We start from the raw sequence: 16,853 nt of genomic DNA on the forward strand, positions 1-16,853 counted from the left end.
GAAGCCCTGCCACTGTAGATTTCCTCAGCCAAGTCTCTGCTGAAGGGTTGTCTCGAAGCCTCGACAAGTTCAGCTGTATTTGGAATCCAGCTCCATCCCAAGGAGAAAAGGAAGGACGATAGTGGCGCCTGTGTTGTTTTGCACACAAATCCTTCCCAGGCGCCTCTGAATGTGCTGGTGGTACTCACACATACACACACACACACACACGCACTGCCCCGAGTGCCATTTTGCAGAACAAGCTGGCCGGGTCCATTTTTACATTTTCTCCTATCCTTAATAAAGCATCTGCTTCGCTTGAGCAGAATGCGGTCCAGGGGAGAAAAGTATTTCTAGCTTTGCTCTTCACCACCGGCTGTTTATAGGCCGACTAAACTACTGGCCTTGCAATTTGTTTTTAGCCCGAGCGATGTGAGACTTCCAAGTCCAGTGACTCGGCGTGTTATGTGGCCGGATGCGCAGCCGTGATGCCTTTTCCAGTCTTCTCCTTCCCTTCGGACAGGAGGAAGCAGCTCAGGGACGGAATGGACCCCAGCCACTGCCCAAGTCCAGCCTCCCCAGCTGTCGGTCCTTCGAGCCGCATCCCAAGAAGGAGCTAGTTGGCAAGGATGAGGGGTGAAATCCAGCAGGTTCTGGAGAACTGGTAGCGGAAATTTTGAGTAGTTCGGAGAACCGGCAAATACCACTTCTGGCTGGTCCCAGAGTGGGGTGGGAATGGGGATTTTGCAGTATCCTTCTCCTGGAGTGGGGGGGGGGATGGAGATTTAACAGTATCCTTCCCCTGCCACACCCACCAAGCCACGGCCACCAAGCCACACCACGGCCACCAAACCACGGCCACAAAACTGGTAGTAAAAAAATTTGGATTTCACCACTGGCAAGGATGCTTGGTAAACCTCACAAGATTTAGCCATTATGGGTCCAGCAACCCCAGTTAACTCACTGGCTGTCGGAGGGAAGAAGCCGCCATCATCCCAGTTCCTCCCGCTTAAGGATGCCCGCAAGGAAGATAGAGGCCTAAAGGGAGGGAGGGGGGGCGTTTTACCATCCACCTTCACAGGTATCGATGGAAGAGCTGTCTTTTTTTTTTTTTTTTTTAAATAATTTTTATTAAGCGTTTTTACCTTTGAAAACAGAAATGGACAGGCTGTCTTATTTATATCTTTCCGACGGAGCACGGCTGGTTTTGAACAAGAGCCAAACGCTGCATTTTGCTAATGGGAAATCAGGGCTCCCCATCAGGTTATTAAAAGGAGAAAAAAAAAAAGGAAACGGATCTCTTAACTCTGACTGCTTCTCCCTCGACAATGAATCCCCACACGGGCGTGAATTTCCCCAATGTGCTTTCGCAAAGGGTAGCCGTCCTGAACTTCTCCTTCTCCACCATCCCAAAGCCTTGGAGCCGATATAAAGACAAGGGGGGGGGGAGGAACACCGGGGCTCTCAGCTCCCCCTTTCTCTAAGTGCTCCTCGACTGCAGCGCATTCCAGCGATCCCATAAGAGAGGCAGGGCTTGGCAGCAATCCCGCCCGTCGCGGCTCTCAAGATGCTCAAGAGATGCTGACCTAGCAGCAGCAGCCTCCCCCCCCCACTCCACCCCAGACATCTCCTTCTGCCCAAGCCAAGAAACCGCCGGCCGCAGATCCATTAGCTTCTCCTTGGGGCCAGCTCACAAGAGGCCGCTGCATTAATATATATATATATATATATATTTCCTTTGCAGGCGGAGGAGTGGTGGCGAGAGGTTCACCTTCCCCATCCAGGCTGAGCAAGGCAGCCCCAACCGTTCGCTCCCTTGCGTGGCAGATGGCTGTTCCGGCTAGTCTTGGCTCAGACGTAACTCCCCACCACCACACACACACACACACACACACATTCCCCAGTCCAGCAGCAGCCAGGCCGGATGTGCGAGGCCAGAGCCAAAGCCGTCCCAGAAGAGTAAACAGTCTGCAAGAAAGCCATTAAGGGCTGAGTCACGGGGCTACCGGGCTTCTCTCAGACGAAACGGCCTCCCTCCAAAACGTTTGAACCCCGGCGTGACCCACGCCTTCTTTCTCTGCCCCCCGGGGAAGCCGCGGAAGAAAGAGCCCAGATGGTTCCCATGCCGCCTTTCCCAGTTCCTGGGAATCGCTGGGCTGGGCCAGAGAGATCCCATCAGCGCAGCCTCCTCGGGCTCCTTCCAGCGCCCAGAAGCTGCCTCTGTATGGCCGGGTGAAGACAATCCAAGCGGAGCCAAAAATATTTCACGAATGAGACAGGGGAGGAATTTGCCAGTCAGGCTTTGCAATGTGTCCTTTCCGGCCCACAAAAGGACTTTCCAAAGAGAGCCCCCAAATTAGGTCATCTCAACTGGGGGTGGAGGGGGGATTCCTTCCCCCCTCCCCCACCCCAAAGCTGGCAACAGGCATTGTGAATCCCCAGAAGTCACCTGGGTGCCAACACCCCATCTTCTTTCTAAACGGGGAAGAAACCCCACACTGGTAGAGGCTCTCCCAGAGAAAGGCTGGACTGGGGAGCGCTATTTGGGAAAGTGGGGGAGAGGAGGATGCCCCGGGGCAGAGGAGGGAGGGGCTGTTTGGCAACAGCACCGGGCCACCAAGGTAGCTGGCACCCCTCCCTTGGCAAACTCTCCTTCCTGGATCCAACACCCCTGCCAAAGGTGGCAGGCTATTTGCTCAGCGGGGACCCCTGGCTGTCACGGACAGCCCCCTCCCAACAGGAGCCCCTCCCCCCCGGGGGGGGGCTAGCGAGTTCAAACTCTAGAGGATGAGAAACAGGAAAGAGGAAGCGTTGGGGGCGGGAGCGTCGTCAGGAAGGCCTATGCGGCGTCCCACCCAGCTTTGCTCATCGCTTCGGAGGGAAGCCCCAGGCCTCTTCTGTCACCAGCCCCACCAGCTGAGATGACAGGAGAGGGAACCCGGAGCCCCGGGTGCAACAGGGCGGTGGCCCTCGCGTCAGTCACAGACCGGAGACACGCGGGGCTGCCACCGCTTCTCTGCGTATGCGGCAATGGGCCTCCGCTTCTTTGCTTGCCCAAGGCCTGCCTGAGCAGCCCAGGAGTTTTGCAACCACGGCCTGCCCCACGTGCTCGAACACGGCGTCGGCTTCCTTCCAATTCCTCGTGGCAGCCCCATCCCATCGCTCGCCACCCCCTAGCACAGCCATTCCTTTATCCGGCACCCCTGGAGTTTAGGGAACATTCAGAGTATGAGGAAAGGGGGATTATAGTCCGTTGAACCCCCACCCTGGGAAAGCTGCCTTTTGAAAGGCAGCAAATGTCATGTCTGTAAAAAAAAAAAAAAAAAAAATGAAGCCGCTTTAAATACCTAAAATAATTACAATTCGTTATTGCAAAATCAAAACGGTGCTCAAAATAGCACACCGATCAATGAGCCCAGCGCTTGTTATTCAGTTGCAGAGTACAGGAACGGCTTGGAAAAAATCAAGCTTAGAGAGAGACACCCCCCCCTTCCCCACAGCCAGCAAAATGATACCGAATGGGGGCAAACCCACCACACAAATCAGGTGGGTGCCGGCCAGGAGCTTCAGGAAATAACTGGGATAGCAGTAGAGACTAAGTTGGTTTTGAACTTAATAACAGCTGCCAGGTTACTGGTGGCCCAGTACTGGAAGAAGGAAGATCCACCCACCATTGAGGAATGGACGTTAAAAGTTGTGCATTTGGCAGAGATGGCCAAAATTTCATCATACCTTAAAGACCGTTCAAATGAAAGATACATATCGGAATGGAGAAGATGGATTGACTATATACAAAAAAAGTACCCAAACAAGAAGATTCACATAGCTTATGAATGAAATATTCTTAAGTAGTTCATGTTTATAGTTTTTTGAATTATAAGGAGTTAAAGACTTAGGGGGAATATGAATGCAATAATTTGTTAGCATATTTTAGCTCTATGTTTGTGAATGCTATACCCTGTGTTTGTTCTGGGAAGTCTAGGGAGGGGGGTGGGGGGAGGGAGGGGTTGAGGGGGGAAGGGTGTGGGGGGGGAGAAAATGTTTGTATTTCCTATAAAACTTTTCAATTAAAAAAAAAAAGGAAATAACTGGGATAAGGATAACAGCTGGATCCTGAGTGCCACCAGAGCGCTGCAGAGGATGACAAGAATTTAAACAAAACATCCTGTGTTTTTCCATCCCAAAAAAACCCCCATGACTTTAGACCAGGGGTTCCCTTCAGCCGTTTGGCACCGGGCCACAGAAATGGCGGGCAAGCATGCATGTGTATCCCCACTCACATGAGCAGTGGGCAAGCACGGGCACAAGTGTGCCCGCCGCGCGTGCAAATGGAGCCGTGTGCGCGCTTGCCCGCCACTTGCGTGGAACCATACTCCCTACTCCCACCAGGTCCGCAAAGCCGGGACGGTTGGGGAAACTTTGTTTTACATCCTTGAAGCCTTTTGAGGGCGGCCGGAAGAGAAGAGACCTCAAGGTGACATGATGTTTCCACAAATCGATGGGGGCACCTGACACATCTTCACAACACATGAGAGAGAGAGAGAAAGAAAGAGAGAGGGAGAGAGAGAGAAAGAGAGAGGGAGGGAGAGAGGGAGAGAGAAAGAGGGAGGGAGAGAAAGAGAGAGGGAGGGAGAAAGAAAGAGAGAGAGAGGGAGAGATAAAGAGAGAGGGAGAGAGAGAAAGAGAGGGAGGGAGAGAGAGAGGGAGAGAGAAAGAGAGAGAGACACAGACTCCAACTTGTTGAAGAGGTGAAAGCATGTTGCTCTACTGCATCTATGCCAATCAAACGGGCACAAGGCTGGGCAAGTCTTGCAATCCACCTCTGAGTTTGAAGAGGAGGAGGAGAGAGAGAAACGTAAACAAATAACCATCCTACAGTCCAAGATCCATGTTCCCACAGCACCAGGACACTCTCCTTCAACAACACAAGGCCCGTGGGCGGTATGAGCCAGTCCTCCTTCTCCCTGCTCTGCTGGAGCGGAGAATACAGCCGGTTGGATGAAGGACAGGCTTGCCAAAACGCTGCACCTTGAGAAAACCCACCGGCCGCACTTTCACGCCGTTCCCAGGGAAACCGTGGCGCTGCGGGTTCGGCTGCGGGCGTATCTGTGTCCTTGCGTCCCCGGGTGTATGTTGCGTTGCTAGCCGGTGGAAGAGCTGCCTCTTTCCCCACAGCTCTGCTGCCGTTCCACCTCTTCTTCCAGCTGAGCTCACAGACCAGGCCAGGCACTTCAGTCCCCGTTCCCTCCCCTACCCCCCCCCCGAGCTCAGGGCTCTGATTAAAAGAGAAAATTAAATGGTTCCTGAAGAGCTCCGTGCAAAATGCTTTAATCTTAATGGGAACAGCCGATCTATTAAATCCTGGCTCGTGCGCGCCAACGCCTCCCCGGGCGAAGCAGTCCGGAGCTTGGCCAGAGAAATCGTCCAAGGCCCCCCCATGCCCAAACAGGGCTTCTGGATGGGGTCTTTCCCAATCCTCCCCAGGGAGCAAACGGGGGGGGGAGAAGGGGGGTGCTCGATTCCAGCCAAGGCCGCCTCTTCATTTCTGGAAGGTGGGCACTCCTTACATCTTGTGTTCCTGCAGCTTTCGGGAGTGAAGTCACAGCTTCTTTGGGTAGTGAAATCAGTCTAAGCCCCCGGATGGCAGTTTCTTTTTAGTCTGCCGGTGCCGTGGCATTACCAGGCTGGGGTGTATGTGTGTGTGCTTTCCATTCTGTTTTGGTGAGCTGCTGATCTATTCTGCCCAAACTGCCGCCAAAGGGGGGAAGGTGGAAGTTACCGGAGGATCTCACGGCTGTGGAATGTGCAGGTCAGAAACCAGCAGCTGGGGGGGGGGGGAGCATTGAGCCTGGCAGGCGGGGTGAGCTCTGTCTCGGGCCCAGACTTAATGGCAACTCACACCTCCGCGCTTAGCTCGAAGGAACCCAAGAGGAATGTGCGGGCCGTGGCTTTGGCTGCTCGCCCCACGGACGGACGGCCTTTAATGTGAGCGCTGGGACAGGACTGGAGAGAGAGAAAGAAAGAGAGAGAGAGAGAGAGAGAGAGAGATTTCGCTGACAGCGGAGAAAGATGCTGGCAGCCTTCGCTCCTACATCTGTGGCAAAGATCTCCTTCCTCAAGGCGGAGAAGCCGCCTTGAAATAAAACGCAAGGGTTGCAAACCGGTTTTGGATCGCCTGGCATGTCCCAGACGTGGTGCCAACCGTCCACTTGAGGCAGCTTCTCCCGTGTCTCTGGGACCCCGTTCATTTGATGGGGGATCTGCTTGGAATCTGGATCCTCCAGGGCCCCCTCCCCCCCGTGGGGAACGGCCCAGCACCAGGCCTGTCTAAGAGGCACAAGGAAAGGCCCGGCCGAAATGACGCGGCCTCTAAACTTGGCCAAAGGGCAAGAAAGGTGGCTGAGCTTCATAAAAGTGAGGGGGTCCTCTGGTGGAAGAAGCCCCCCACCAGCCTTCGAGAGAGCGCGGAGCTCCAGATTCAGCAGAATTCGGAAGCCACCCACTGCTCTCCAAGCATGATGCCTGCCTCATGGAGGGATTCAAAGCCACATCCGGCCACGCAGAGTTGCTCCTGGCATAAATGCCACAATTGGAGAGCTAGAAAGCATAAATCGGCTCCAGATGGATTCCCCAAGAAAGGACTGAGGAAAAAGCGCTGGAAGATTCATTACATCCAATTTCAATGAGGTCTTCGTCCAGGGAACTCCCTGTTTACTTTCTTAAATTGTACATCAAGAAAATCTTCCAGCACCCAACAATGTGTTTGGGCAGTTTAAAGTGCCAATAACAAGACGGACTGTTTTATTTCTTAGTCCTTTTTTTTTATTAAAAAAAGTGCATTCCTTTGTTATGCTCTTCCCAAAGTGGTTCACAAAACCCAACCAGCAGCTAAAATACAAACGAAAAGATGAGAAGTACATTTTTTGCAGGGAAGAATAGATTTTGCATCCCGCCAGTTGGCAAGACCTCAAGGATCCCTGGCTGAGGTTGGACCTGCTCAATGGATGGGAGACCCTCCAGATTCCCAGGAGCAGCAATGACCCACAAGACACACTACGACCCAGCTTCCCCCTCTAACCCCGCAACCCTTTTACGCCTATTTCTAGGAGAAAGGATTAAGAGTGGTTGGGGCCTCGTCATTCTCATAGCAGATCTCCTCAGTTGCCCCTTTGGCAAACTCAGATCCGGAGCGATAGGCAGAACCAGCCTGCCCAGAACCGGTTTCAGCCTTTGCCGACGAGCACTCCCTTTTGCAGCCTAATCGTGCAGCCGTCGTTGTTTTTTTTTTAATAATAATAATAAAAAAGCCTCCCCAAATATCCCCCAGCGAAGGGAATGTTAACCGCTTTCGTATGATCTGAGTCCTCCTGGAAAAACAATTAGCAGCAAAGCTTATGAAACATCTGTGGCAAAAAAGCCATTCTTTGCTTTCTCTAGCGCTGTCGTTATTATAACTGGAGGTAAAAAACGAGAGTTTTTCGGGCTTCCTTTTGAAAGCGGTAATTATTCTGGCAATCTGAAGAGCAGAGGATTAGCTTGCTGAAAAGAGCTCCGGGGTGCAAGATAATTAAATACAGAACTCATGTTTCAGAGAGCGTTTTTTTTTTTTTTCCTTCTTCTTCTTCTTCTTGCCTAAGCAATATCTATCTCGCCACATTGTAAGCTACCTGTCAGACTAGCTGCATTACATTAATACTCGGCTGAATTTTAAGCGAGATTTCAGCACGCTGAAAGAAAGCAGGCTGTGGAGAGGCTGGGCAGCCTGCCATGTGGGGATTTTAAGGAGGAAAGGGGGGAAAAAGGGGGGGCACAGGGCAGGCCTCTCAGTGCTGCCATCCGGGCGTTCGGTCAGGTAAACCGAGATCAAGAGTTTGCAACAATCTAGGCGTCAATGCTGGTTTCTCAACTTGATGCGTAACCCTAAGCGGAATGGGCATCCCTGCAAAATTCAGACCGGAGCTAAACTTAACAGCACAATTTTGTGGCAGAAAAGCCCCTGGCACTCCGCCACTTCCCCACAGGAGCAAGTGGGTCAGTTTCCATGCCTTGGATGTCCTCTCGCAAACAGGGCAGTAGCCCCACAGGTCTCCCCCTCCCCTATTTGTCCTACCCCCAAGGCCGCCTCCAGCACCAGTCCTCTTCTCACACACAATGACACACCTGGCATAAAATTGCAAACATGTGAACGACTCACAGAAGAACCCCAATGCTCATGTGGCTGGCGTTCCATCTGCCAAGCAAGCACGGGGCTGTTTAGTCGCTTCTGCCGAACCCCGAGGAGCATTTTTTTTTTTTTTTGCTTTAATTTATATGCTGCCCTTCTCCGGAGACTCAGGGCGGCTTACAATGCGTTAAGCAATAGCCTTCATCCTTTTGTATATTTATACAAAGTCAGCTTCTCTTTTTTCTCTTTCTTTCCTTCCTTCCTTCCTTCTTTCTTTCTTTCTTTCTTTCCTTCCCTTTCCTTTTCCTTCCTTCCTTCCTTCCTTCCTTCCTTCTTTCTCTTTCTTTTCTAAATTTGATTTATATGCTGCCCTTCTCCGGAGACTCAGGGCGGCTTACAATGCGTTAAGCAATAGCCTTCATCCTTTTGTATATTTATACAAAGTCAGCTTCTCTTTTTTCTCTTTCTTTCCTTCCTTCCTTCCTTCCTTCCTTCCTTCCTTCCTTCCTTCTTTCTTTCTTTCTTTCCTTCCCTTTCCTTTTCCTTCCTTCCTTCCTTCCTTCCTTCCTTCTTTCTCTTTCTTTTCTAAATTTGATTTATATGCTGCCCTTCTCCGGAGACTCAGGGCGGCTTACAATGCGTTAAGCAATAGCCTTCATCCTTTTGTATATTTATACAAAGTCAGCTTCTCTTTTTTCTCTTTCTTTCTTTCTTTCTTTCTTTCTTTCTTTCTTTCTTTCTTTCTTTCTTTCTTTCTTTCTTTCCTTCCTTCCTTCCCTTTCCTTTTCCTTCCTTCCTTCCTTCCTTCCTTCCTTCTCTTTCTTTTCTAAATTTGATTTATATGCTGCCCTTCTCCGGAGACTCAGGGCGGCTTACAATGCGTTAAGCAATAGCCTTCATCCTTTTGTATATTTATACAAAGTCAGCTTCTCTTTTTTCTCTTTCTTTCTTTCTTTCTTTCTTTCTTTCTTTCTTTCTTTCTTTCTTTCTTTCTTTCTTTCTTTCTTTCTTTCTTTCTTTCTTTCCTTCCTTCCCTTTCCTTTCCCTTCCTTCCTTCCTTCCTTCTTTCTCTTTCTTTTCTAAATTTGATTTATATGCCGCCCTTCTCCGGAGACTCAGGGCGGCTTACAATGCGTTAAGCAATAGCCTTCATCCTTTTGTATATTTATACAAAGTCAGCTTCTCTTTTTTCTCTTTCTTTCTTTCTTTCTTTCTTTCTTTCTTTCTTTCTTTCTTTCTTTCTTTCTTTCTTTCTTTCCTTCCTTCCTTCCTTCCTTCCCTTTCCTTTCCCTTCCTTCCTTCCTTCCTTCCTTCCTTCCTTCCTTCCTTCTCTTTCTTTTCTAAATTTGATTTATATGCCGCCCTCCTCGGGAGACTCAGGGCGGCTTACAATGCGTTAAGCAATAGCCTTCATCCTTTTGTATATTTATACAAAGTCAGCTTTTCTTTCTTTCTTTCTTTCTTTCTTTCTTTCTTTCTTTCTTTCTTTCTTTCTTTCTTTCTTTCTTTCTTTCTTTCTTTCCTTCCTTTCCTTTCCTTTCCTTTCCTTTCCTTTCCTTTCCTTCCTTCCTTCCTTCTCTTTCTTTTCTAAATTTGATTTATATGCCGCCCTCCTCGGGAGACTCAGGGCGGCTTACAATGCGTTAAGCAATAGCCTTCATACTTTTGTATATTTATACAGTGTCAGCTTATGGCCCCCACAAACTGGGTCCTCATTTTACCCACCTTAGAAAGGACGGAAGGCTGAGTCGACCTTGAGCCTGATTTAAAGGCTGGAAAAACACCCGGAGGTGGGATGCTCCCTAATGACATTCAAAGGTTCAACGGGTGGAAACAAAGCTGGCAGTCTTCGCTGCCTTGACTTCGGGGTAACATTCGCCCACAAGATGCCAGGCTGAGCTGTGTCCCCGCATCCTCTTCCAACCGGCCAGGAGAGGGAGAATAAAACCCTCCTGCCGCCCAAAGCCACCTGCCACGTGAAATGGTGTCTTGCTAACTCAAGACAGGAACACCTGCCTCCTCCTTCGAGAGAAAGATGGCTGAACATCGCACCCTAACCAGTTTTGCTGGTCTAATAAGTCAGACTTCCGAAGCCCAACCTGGTTTCAGTTTTTAAGGGAAAGCGGCGATGCTGCAACGAATGCTAAAGCGATCCTGGGCAGAGCGTGGCTGTACGTGCTTGGCCTCTCCTAAGGGCAAGAGAAGTTGGACAGGAGGGAACCGGTCACCCTGCCAGAAGGCCAGACAAGGAATAATGGATGGAAACGGATCAAGGAGGGAAGCAACCTGGAAATAAGGAGAAATTTTCTGACAGGGAGAACGATCAATCAACCCATGGAACAGAAGTTGCCTTCAGAAGTTGTGGGAGCTTCATCCCTGGAAGCTTTCAAGAAGAGACCGGATTGCCATCTCTCAGGAATGGTGTAGGGCAGTGATGGCTAAGCTTTTTGCTGTCACGTGCCAAAAGGGGGGATCATGTAGGGGGGTCGCGCATGCGTGTGCCCATACCCATAATTCAATACGCTCCACCCCCCCCCGCACATGTGTGCGTGACCTCCCCGCACTACCCCCACTTTTAGCACGTGATGGCACGGTGGGCCTGGTAGGTCCGTTTTCCGCCCTCCTCAGGCTCCAGAAGCTTTCTTGGAGCCTGGGGAGGGCAAAAACAGCCTTCCGTCCCCCATCCGGAAGGCCCTCCAGAGGCTGGAAACAGCCCATTTCCCGACTTCAGGTGGGCCCGGAAGGCCCGAAAATTAGCTGGCCGGCGCGCATATGCGTGCTGGAGCTGAGTAGGGCAACGCTTGCGTGCTCACAGATATGGCACCATGTGCCACCTGTGGCACCCGTGCCATAGGTTCGCCATCACGGGTGTAGGATCTCCTGCTTGGGCGGGGGGGTTGGACTAGATGACCTATACGGTCCCTTCCAACTCTGTTAACCTGTAAAAAGGATCTGAATGCCAGAGCTGACCAGCACTCAGATTTTTTAAGACATTAACCCAGCTGAGAAGTTTTTCACTTGCCTTCTGGGTTGGGCAGGAGCTGGCTCAAGGGGCAGGATCTGAGCCGCTATGGATGGGCTCAAGTTTGCCACGTGAATGCCAACGACCCTTTGAGACATGGGCACGCAGGACAAGCCACCGCTGACTGAGCTTCGCACGATATGGCAACGAGAATCTTGTTGATGAACAAGCCAGGCACCATCCTTGAACCCCTTTCTCTCAGCTGCCCCATCTTCATTGATGGAGATGAAGGGCCAAGAGACTGTTGGAAGAGTCTCGCTGGGCCAAAATTAATTTCCCTCCCTTCTACCCCTCTCTCTTCAGGAGTGGGGGCAGAGAGGCGATTCCCACGCGTTTTAACTAGGAAAAAGAAATAATCAAGATGGCATTGTGACAAAAAGATCCGAGACGAACATTCGCCAGTTACCAGCCCTCGCTTAGAATCCAAAACAGCCATGTTCAGTCAAGGGAGCGATGCAGGAGGAACAATTGTGGTGACCTGGGAAAGATTTTTTTTTTTTAGGGTGGGGGGGAGGTTGTAGTCTGGCTGTGAGGCTGCAGCCCAAAATGTGGCCTTCCCATTCACGAAAACTCTGCCCCACAAATCTCGATTAAAAGTTTCAAAGAGGCCCATTGAACCACTTGGGCCACCATCCTCCTTCCCTGGCCCACTCCCCACAGACGGAGGACGAGGCAGGCAGGGGGAAACCTTCTTCTCGCTCCCGAATGCCAGTTAGGACTAAATCGACTGCTGGAAGTTTTAATAACAACACAGGAATGCTGGCAGGTCCCTCTGAAACCCCAAGGAAGGGCAGCGGCCAAGTGCTGCATCAGCTCCTGCTTCCTTGAGCCACAGACAGTCCAGCGCTTGGACCGCAGTCTCCAACCACTTCAGCCTATGATTATGCACCATCAAAAGCCATAAATATCTTCTCTCCAGCTATTGTTTGCCCTGTAATCTACTGACACAATCTGAGCAAGACTGCTTGGCTGCCTATCCCTTCAAAACAAAACAAAACAAAACAAGAGCTCCCTTCGAGGATCATGGCCAAAACATACATGTCACGCGTGTACGGACCCCGTGCATTCCTCTGGGGAACGGGACTTCCAATGAATTGATCAGTTAATTCCCTTCCAAGTCAATGGGACAATGGCTTCCCTCCAGAAGTTGTGGGTGCCTCATCACTGGAGGTTTTCAAGAAGAGACTGGACAACCATTCGTATGAAACGATACAGCATCTCCTGCCTGAGCAGGGGGTTGGACTAGAAGACCTCCCGAGGTCCCTTCCAACTCTCTGATTTTGTTACAGGTAGTCCTCGACTTACAACAGTTCACTTAGTGACCGTTCGACGTTACAACGGCACGGGGGAAAAAAAAGTGATTTAGGACCGTTTTTCACACTTATGACCCATGGTCAGGTGATTTGGATGTTTGACAACTGTCTCACATTTATGACGGTTGCGGCATCCTGGGATCATATGATCCCGTATTGCGGCCTTCTGACGAGCAAAGTCAATAGGTAAGGGAAACCAGATTCGCTTAACAACCTTGTTACTAATTTAACCCCTGCAGTGATCCGCCTAACAAATGGGGCAAAACTCACTGAACAACATCAATTTCGGGCTCAATTGCGGTCGTAAGTCGAGGTCTACCTGTATTCTGCTTCCTGCCTTCCTTCATCAAACAAACCCCTTTGGGCAAGGAAGCCTGCCGTAACTTAGGCTTCCCCAGCCTAATCATCTTAATCATCCTAATCAGACTTTCAAGAAAAGATTGGACCGCCATTTGTCTGAAATGGTGTAGGGTCTCCTGCTTAGGCAGGGGGTTGGACTAGATGACCTATAAGGTCCCTTCCAACTCTGTTAATCTCCCCCAAATTTTCAAGCGACACAGCCAAGAGCCAGGTTACCTGGGAATTACGACTTTTGAAGGTCGGGGCCTTAAGAGAAGGTTTCACTTATTTCTGTCCCCACCCAAGAAATGCTCAACAGGCAGGACGAAGGAACCAAACTTCCTCCCAGCTGGGCACCTGGCCATTCTGGAAAGCCAGCAGGCCATGCGTAGGTCGAGGGGCCGGAGCTCAGCCTGCCCTGCCAAGTCCACTGCCTTGGAGTGCTGCTTTTGCGAGCAGGGCTTCAATCTTATCTACCAGGCTAACCTGTGCAATCTTTCCCACATCCTTGGAGAACACCTCAGAGCTTATCTGCAATCACCTTTCCCCTCCTTAGCAATAGTTTTCCTCCCTGGAGATAAGCCCAAGAAGATGGCATCTTATGGGAGGAGGCCGAAGCCAGCCAGGATCAGCCTGGGAGCAGCTTTTCTGACTCACACGTTTTATGGGAAAGCAGCCTGAGCAGTAGCTCCCCTTCATCAGAAGGAAGGAACTAAGCTTCGTTCTTTTTAAACGGATCAGCCCCGATATTGAAGGCCGTGCGGGAGAAATCTGCTCCCTGGTGCAAAAACTGTAGGATTAGCCGACAGCCTTAGCAGAAAAATAAGAAGTGCACAGAAGTTTTTTAAAAAAGTAGGAATTAGTCGAGGACTATCCCTGGAGCATTCATTCATTCAATCAAATGAAGACTTTTATTCTTCTCAAAGATCAGAACACCCCTGGAGCTGAATCAAGGCGTAATCGGGAACTGATTCATCACCGGAAGTGGTTTTTGGCAACTTAAGCTCCATTCTATTGGGGCAAGTCCCTTTTCATGACTTTGATAAAGCTTGTGATGAAACCTCTCTCATGCAGAATGGGAACAAGACAAGAAAAACAGCCAGGCGGATTTCTATAACTTGCCCTTTTTAGTTCTTTCAGAAAAAATCCACTACATTCTTGCCTTGAGTTCAGAAATGGATAATTTATAGTCTTTGGACAATACTGGTCCAAATGATACTTCTGTATTTTCAAACATGGACGAAGAGCCGATTCAGTTTAGTTCAGTATAAGCAACATCAAACAAGTTTTCCAGCCAGCAGTATTATTTTTCGAAAATGTTTTCATACTGCTTTCATTTTACAAGGCCAGATAAGTCAAATCTGGGGGGGTTACAACCAGTATTTAATTCTTACATATACATACAGCCTAATATGTGCCAGATTGCATTATAAATGCAATGCAGACACCCCAAAGAAAAACCAGCTCGTACCTCCTCCGGATGCAGGTCAGGAAATTCTAACTTTGCTGAAATTTCTTCCCGTATCGAAAATGATTTATTTTTATTGGTCTCTGCTGGTGTAACATTTGAATCTCGTTACACTGATATTTTAGCTTAAAAGTGGATTCAGACATTCTTCAGAGATGGCTTTTAAGGACATTTTTATTAAGATCTTATCGAGGAAAAACAAGGGGCTTGTTAGTTTTGTCATGCTTTCCCTTCAGCAGTGAATAGCCTTCCCTTCTCTCCAGCTGCACCAAATTTGGAACAGGCCCTGCTTCAACTGGACTTTATTAATCTGCCAAAAATCAAAGCACAACCTGGGGAAAAGCAATTATTTCCAGCTCAGTGATTATTAACAAGTTAGTTCCTCAACACCGTGGCAAGGAACGCCCGGCTGCTTGATAAACACTCAACCAATTAAGAGAATTTGGGAATCACAACACATTAATTCACTCCCTGGCTGCCGAAAGACGGTGCCACACTTGCTTTTAGAAAGAACTTTAAAAAGCAAGAAACTCCCTCAACAATGAGAAACTGGAAGCCTTATAGAAGGTTGAGACTAACAAGAGACTAGAACTACCTAAAACAAATTGCACTCTGCACATTTATTATGAGATTTATCCAGCACCCCAAGATGGGAAGATCAAAACACCCACACCCACAGTTACTATCCTCGCCCTGTGGATCAAAAGCGGTCACAGAAAAGAGAAATCTGATCAAGAGTTAATTTCTATGAAACAAGAGTGTAGAAAAACAGAACAGGTGGTTGAATGAAATTCTTGACTGGAGATGACCACTTAAGAGTTTTGGGTTTCAATAATTTCATCCTCCAGAAATGATGAGAGGAGGAGGAGGAGGCCTTGTGGTCAAAGGCTCAGGGTAGCCATCATATAGCCCCCTGACATTAAGCTGGTCCTTGCTGCTGACACAAGAAAGATGCCAGGAGTTGCCACTGGGGCAGTGACCTTACACAAGAAGTAACAGATGGTGGGAGATTGGTCTTTTGTCTGGAGCACCCCCTCCTCCCAGGCTCAGGAATGCCTTGGGCACGGAGGCACTAAAATGAGGAGTGGGTTCAGGACCCTGCAGGGCTACACCAAAGATGCCTAAGAAGACAGGGATGGGGGTTCACCCAGCACTTATTCTGAGTCTCAACGAATGCAGCCTAATGTACTCCAGATTAAAAAATTAGGCTGGAAAAAGATCAACCAGTATCACTATGTGGTTATGGTGGAACAGAAATCTGGGTGGGTCCAGACTAAGAAAGCGAATCTGGAGAAGGGAGGAAAAGATCCCTCAGAGATCAGGCTTGGCTCTGGCAGAGGGAGGAAGAGCCGGTAGCCCCTGGGGGTCCCAGGATATCATTCGGCAATCATAGAAGCTGTCCCTGTAGGCCCAAGCTTTGCTTCACCTGAATGAGAAGAAAAAGCTCAGCTTTGGCTACAGATACATATAAAGCCCCCCCACAACATCCCTCCCCCCATGTTTGGTGCAGCCCAGGCCCTGGATCTTAACCCACACAATGACAACATGCTGAATAAGAAAAGCGAGGAACCGAGTGAGTAAGAGGAAAACAAGCAGTTCTCTGGATGTGTGAGAAAGGGCAGCCGAGAAGTCATGGAAGCCTCCCACTCCAGACGTTATATTTATAGAATCCCTTTTTTTGTTTTTAAGAAGAGAATTACACATTCCGGCCTGACACAAAGCAGGATAGGAAACATGGCCAGATTTCAAAGGCTGGGGTGGGGAGGGGGGGTGTTTAGGAAATGTTCCCCTCCTCCTTAGGCAGCCGGCGGAAGCCTTACTTTCAACAAAGGCTGACTCCCAACGTCAGTGAGTGAGAATGCCAGGCAAGGAGAGAGAGAGAGGTGGTGGTGGTGGGTCTTCCTACAGGCAAAATGCTGGGTTTGCACATGCGTGCACCGGAGAGCGAAAAGGGGTGCAGCCGTGCAGCCGTGGGCAAGGAGAGCGGCCTGCCCCTGGCATGGATGCCACCTTCCCCCTGCAGTGCTGCCCGTCCAAATACTGCACCACTGAGCTCAAAGGCCAAAAAGCAGGACTGACTAAGAGAAATGAAGAGAGGCGCTCAGCAGCCGAATGGCCCAAGCGGGAAACCAGATGTCTCTGGAATGCTTGGCTTAATCATCCGGTCCTTTGCAGCTGCAAACTCAGCAGGGTCGGTTTTGGGAAGCGGGTTCTTCTCCCCTCATCCCAGGCCTGCAGGAAGGGGGACTCCCCGTTAATTCCTCTCTCATTTACTGGGCCCTGTTTCCCCAGCTCCTCCAATTCTCACTGCAGTGCCTCTGGGGCTCCCACAAAAAACCCTCTCTTTCAGCCCCCTCCATCTCCTTCCTTCTCTCTTCCCAGCCTCTCTTTTGTGGGGGCTGCAAGGGGTTCTCACCCCCTTAAACCGGAAAAGGGGTCAGGACTCCTCTTCCTCCTCCCTAGCTGTTTTGAGTCCACTCCAGTGTGTGTTGTCCCCCCCCAACAAGCCCCTTTGGGCCTGGTGCTACAGGGAGGGGCCCCCGCAGGCCCTTTTTCTGCCTGGAAGCC

General features: G+C 50.0%; 1 protein-coding gene across 2 annotated transcripts in view; it reads right to left on the reverse strand.

The window, feature by feature from the left end:
• Nucleotides 1–16,853, reverse strand: part of IFFO2 (intermediate filament family orphan 2) — a 32,360-nt gene that overhangs the window by 13,343 nt on the left and 2,164 nt on the right. The window lies entirely within an intron of this gene.

Source organism: Pantherophis guttatus, chromosome 15 (genome assembly GCF_059756535.1).
Source record: "Pantherophis guttatus breed Tessera chromosome 15, ASM5975653v1, whole genome shotgun sequence".
NCBI classification, from domain to species: Eukaryota; Metazoa; Chordata; class Lepidosauria; order Squamata; family Colubridae; genus Pantherophis; species Pantherophis guttatus.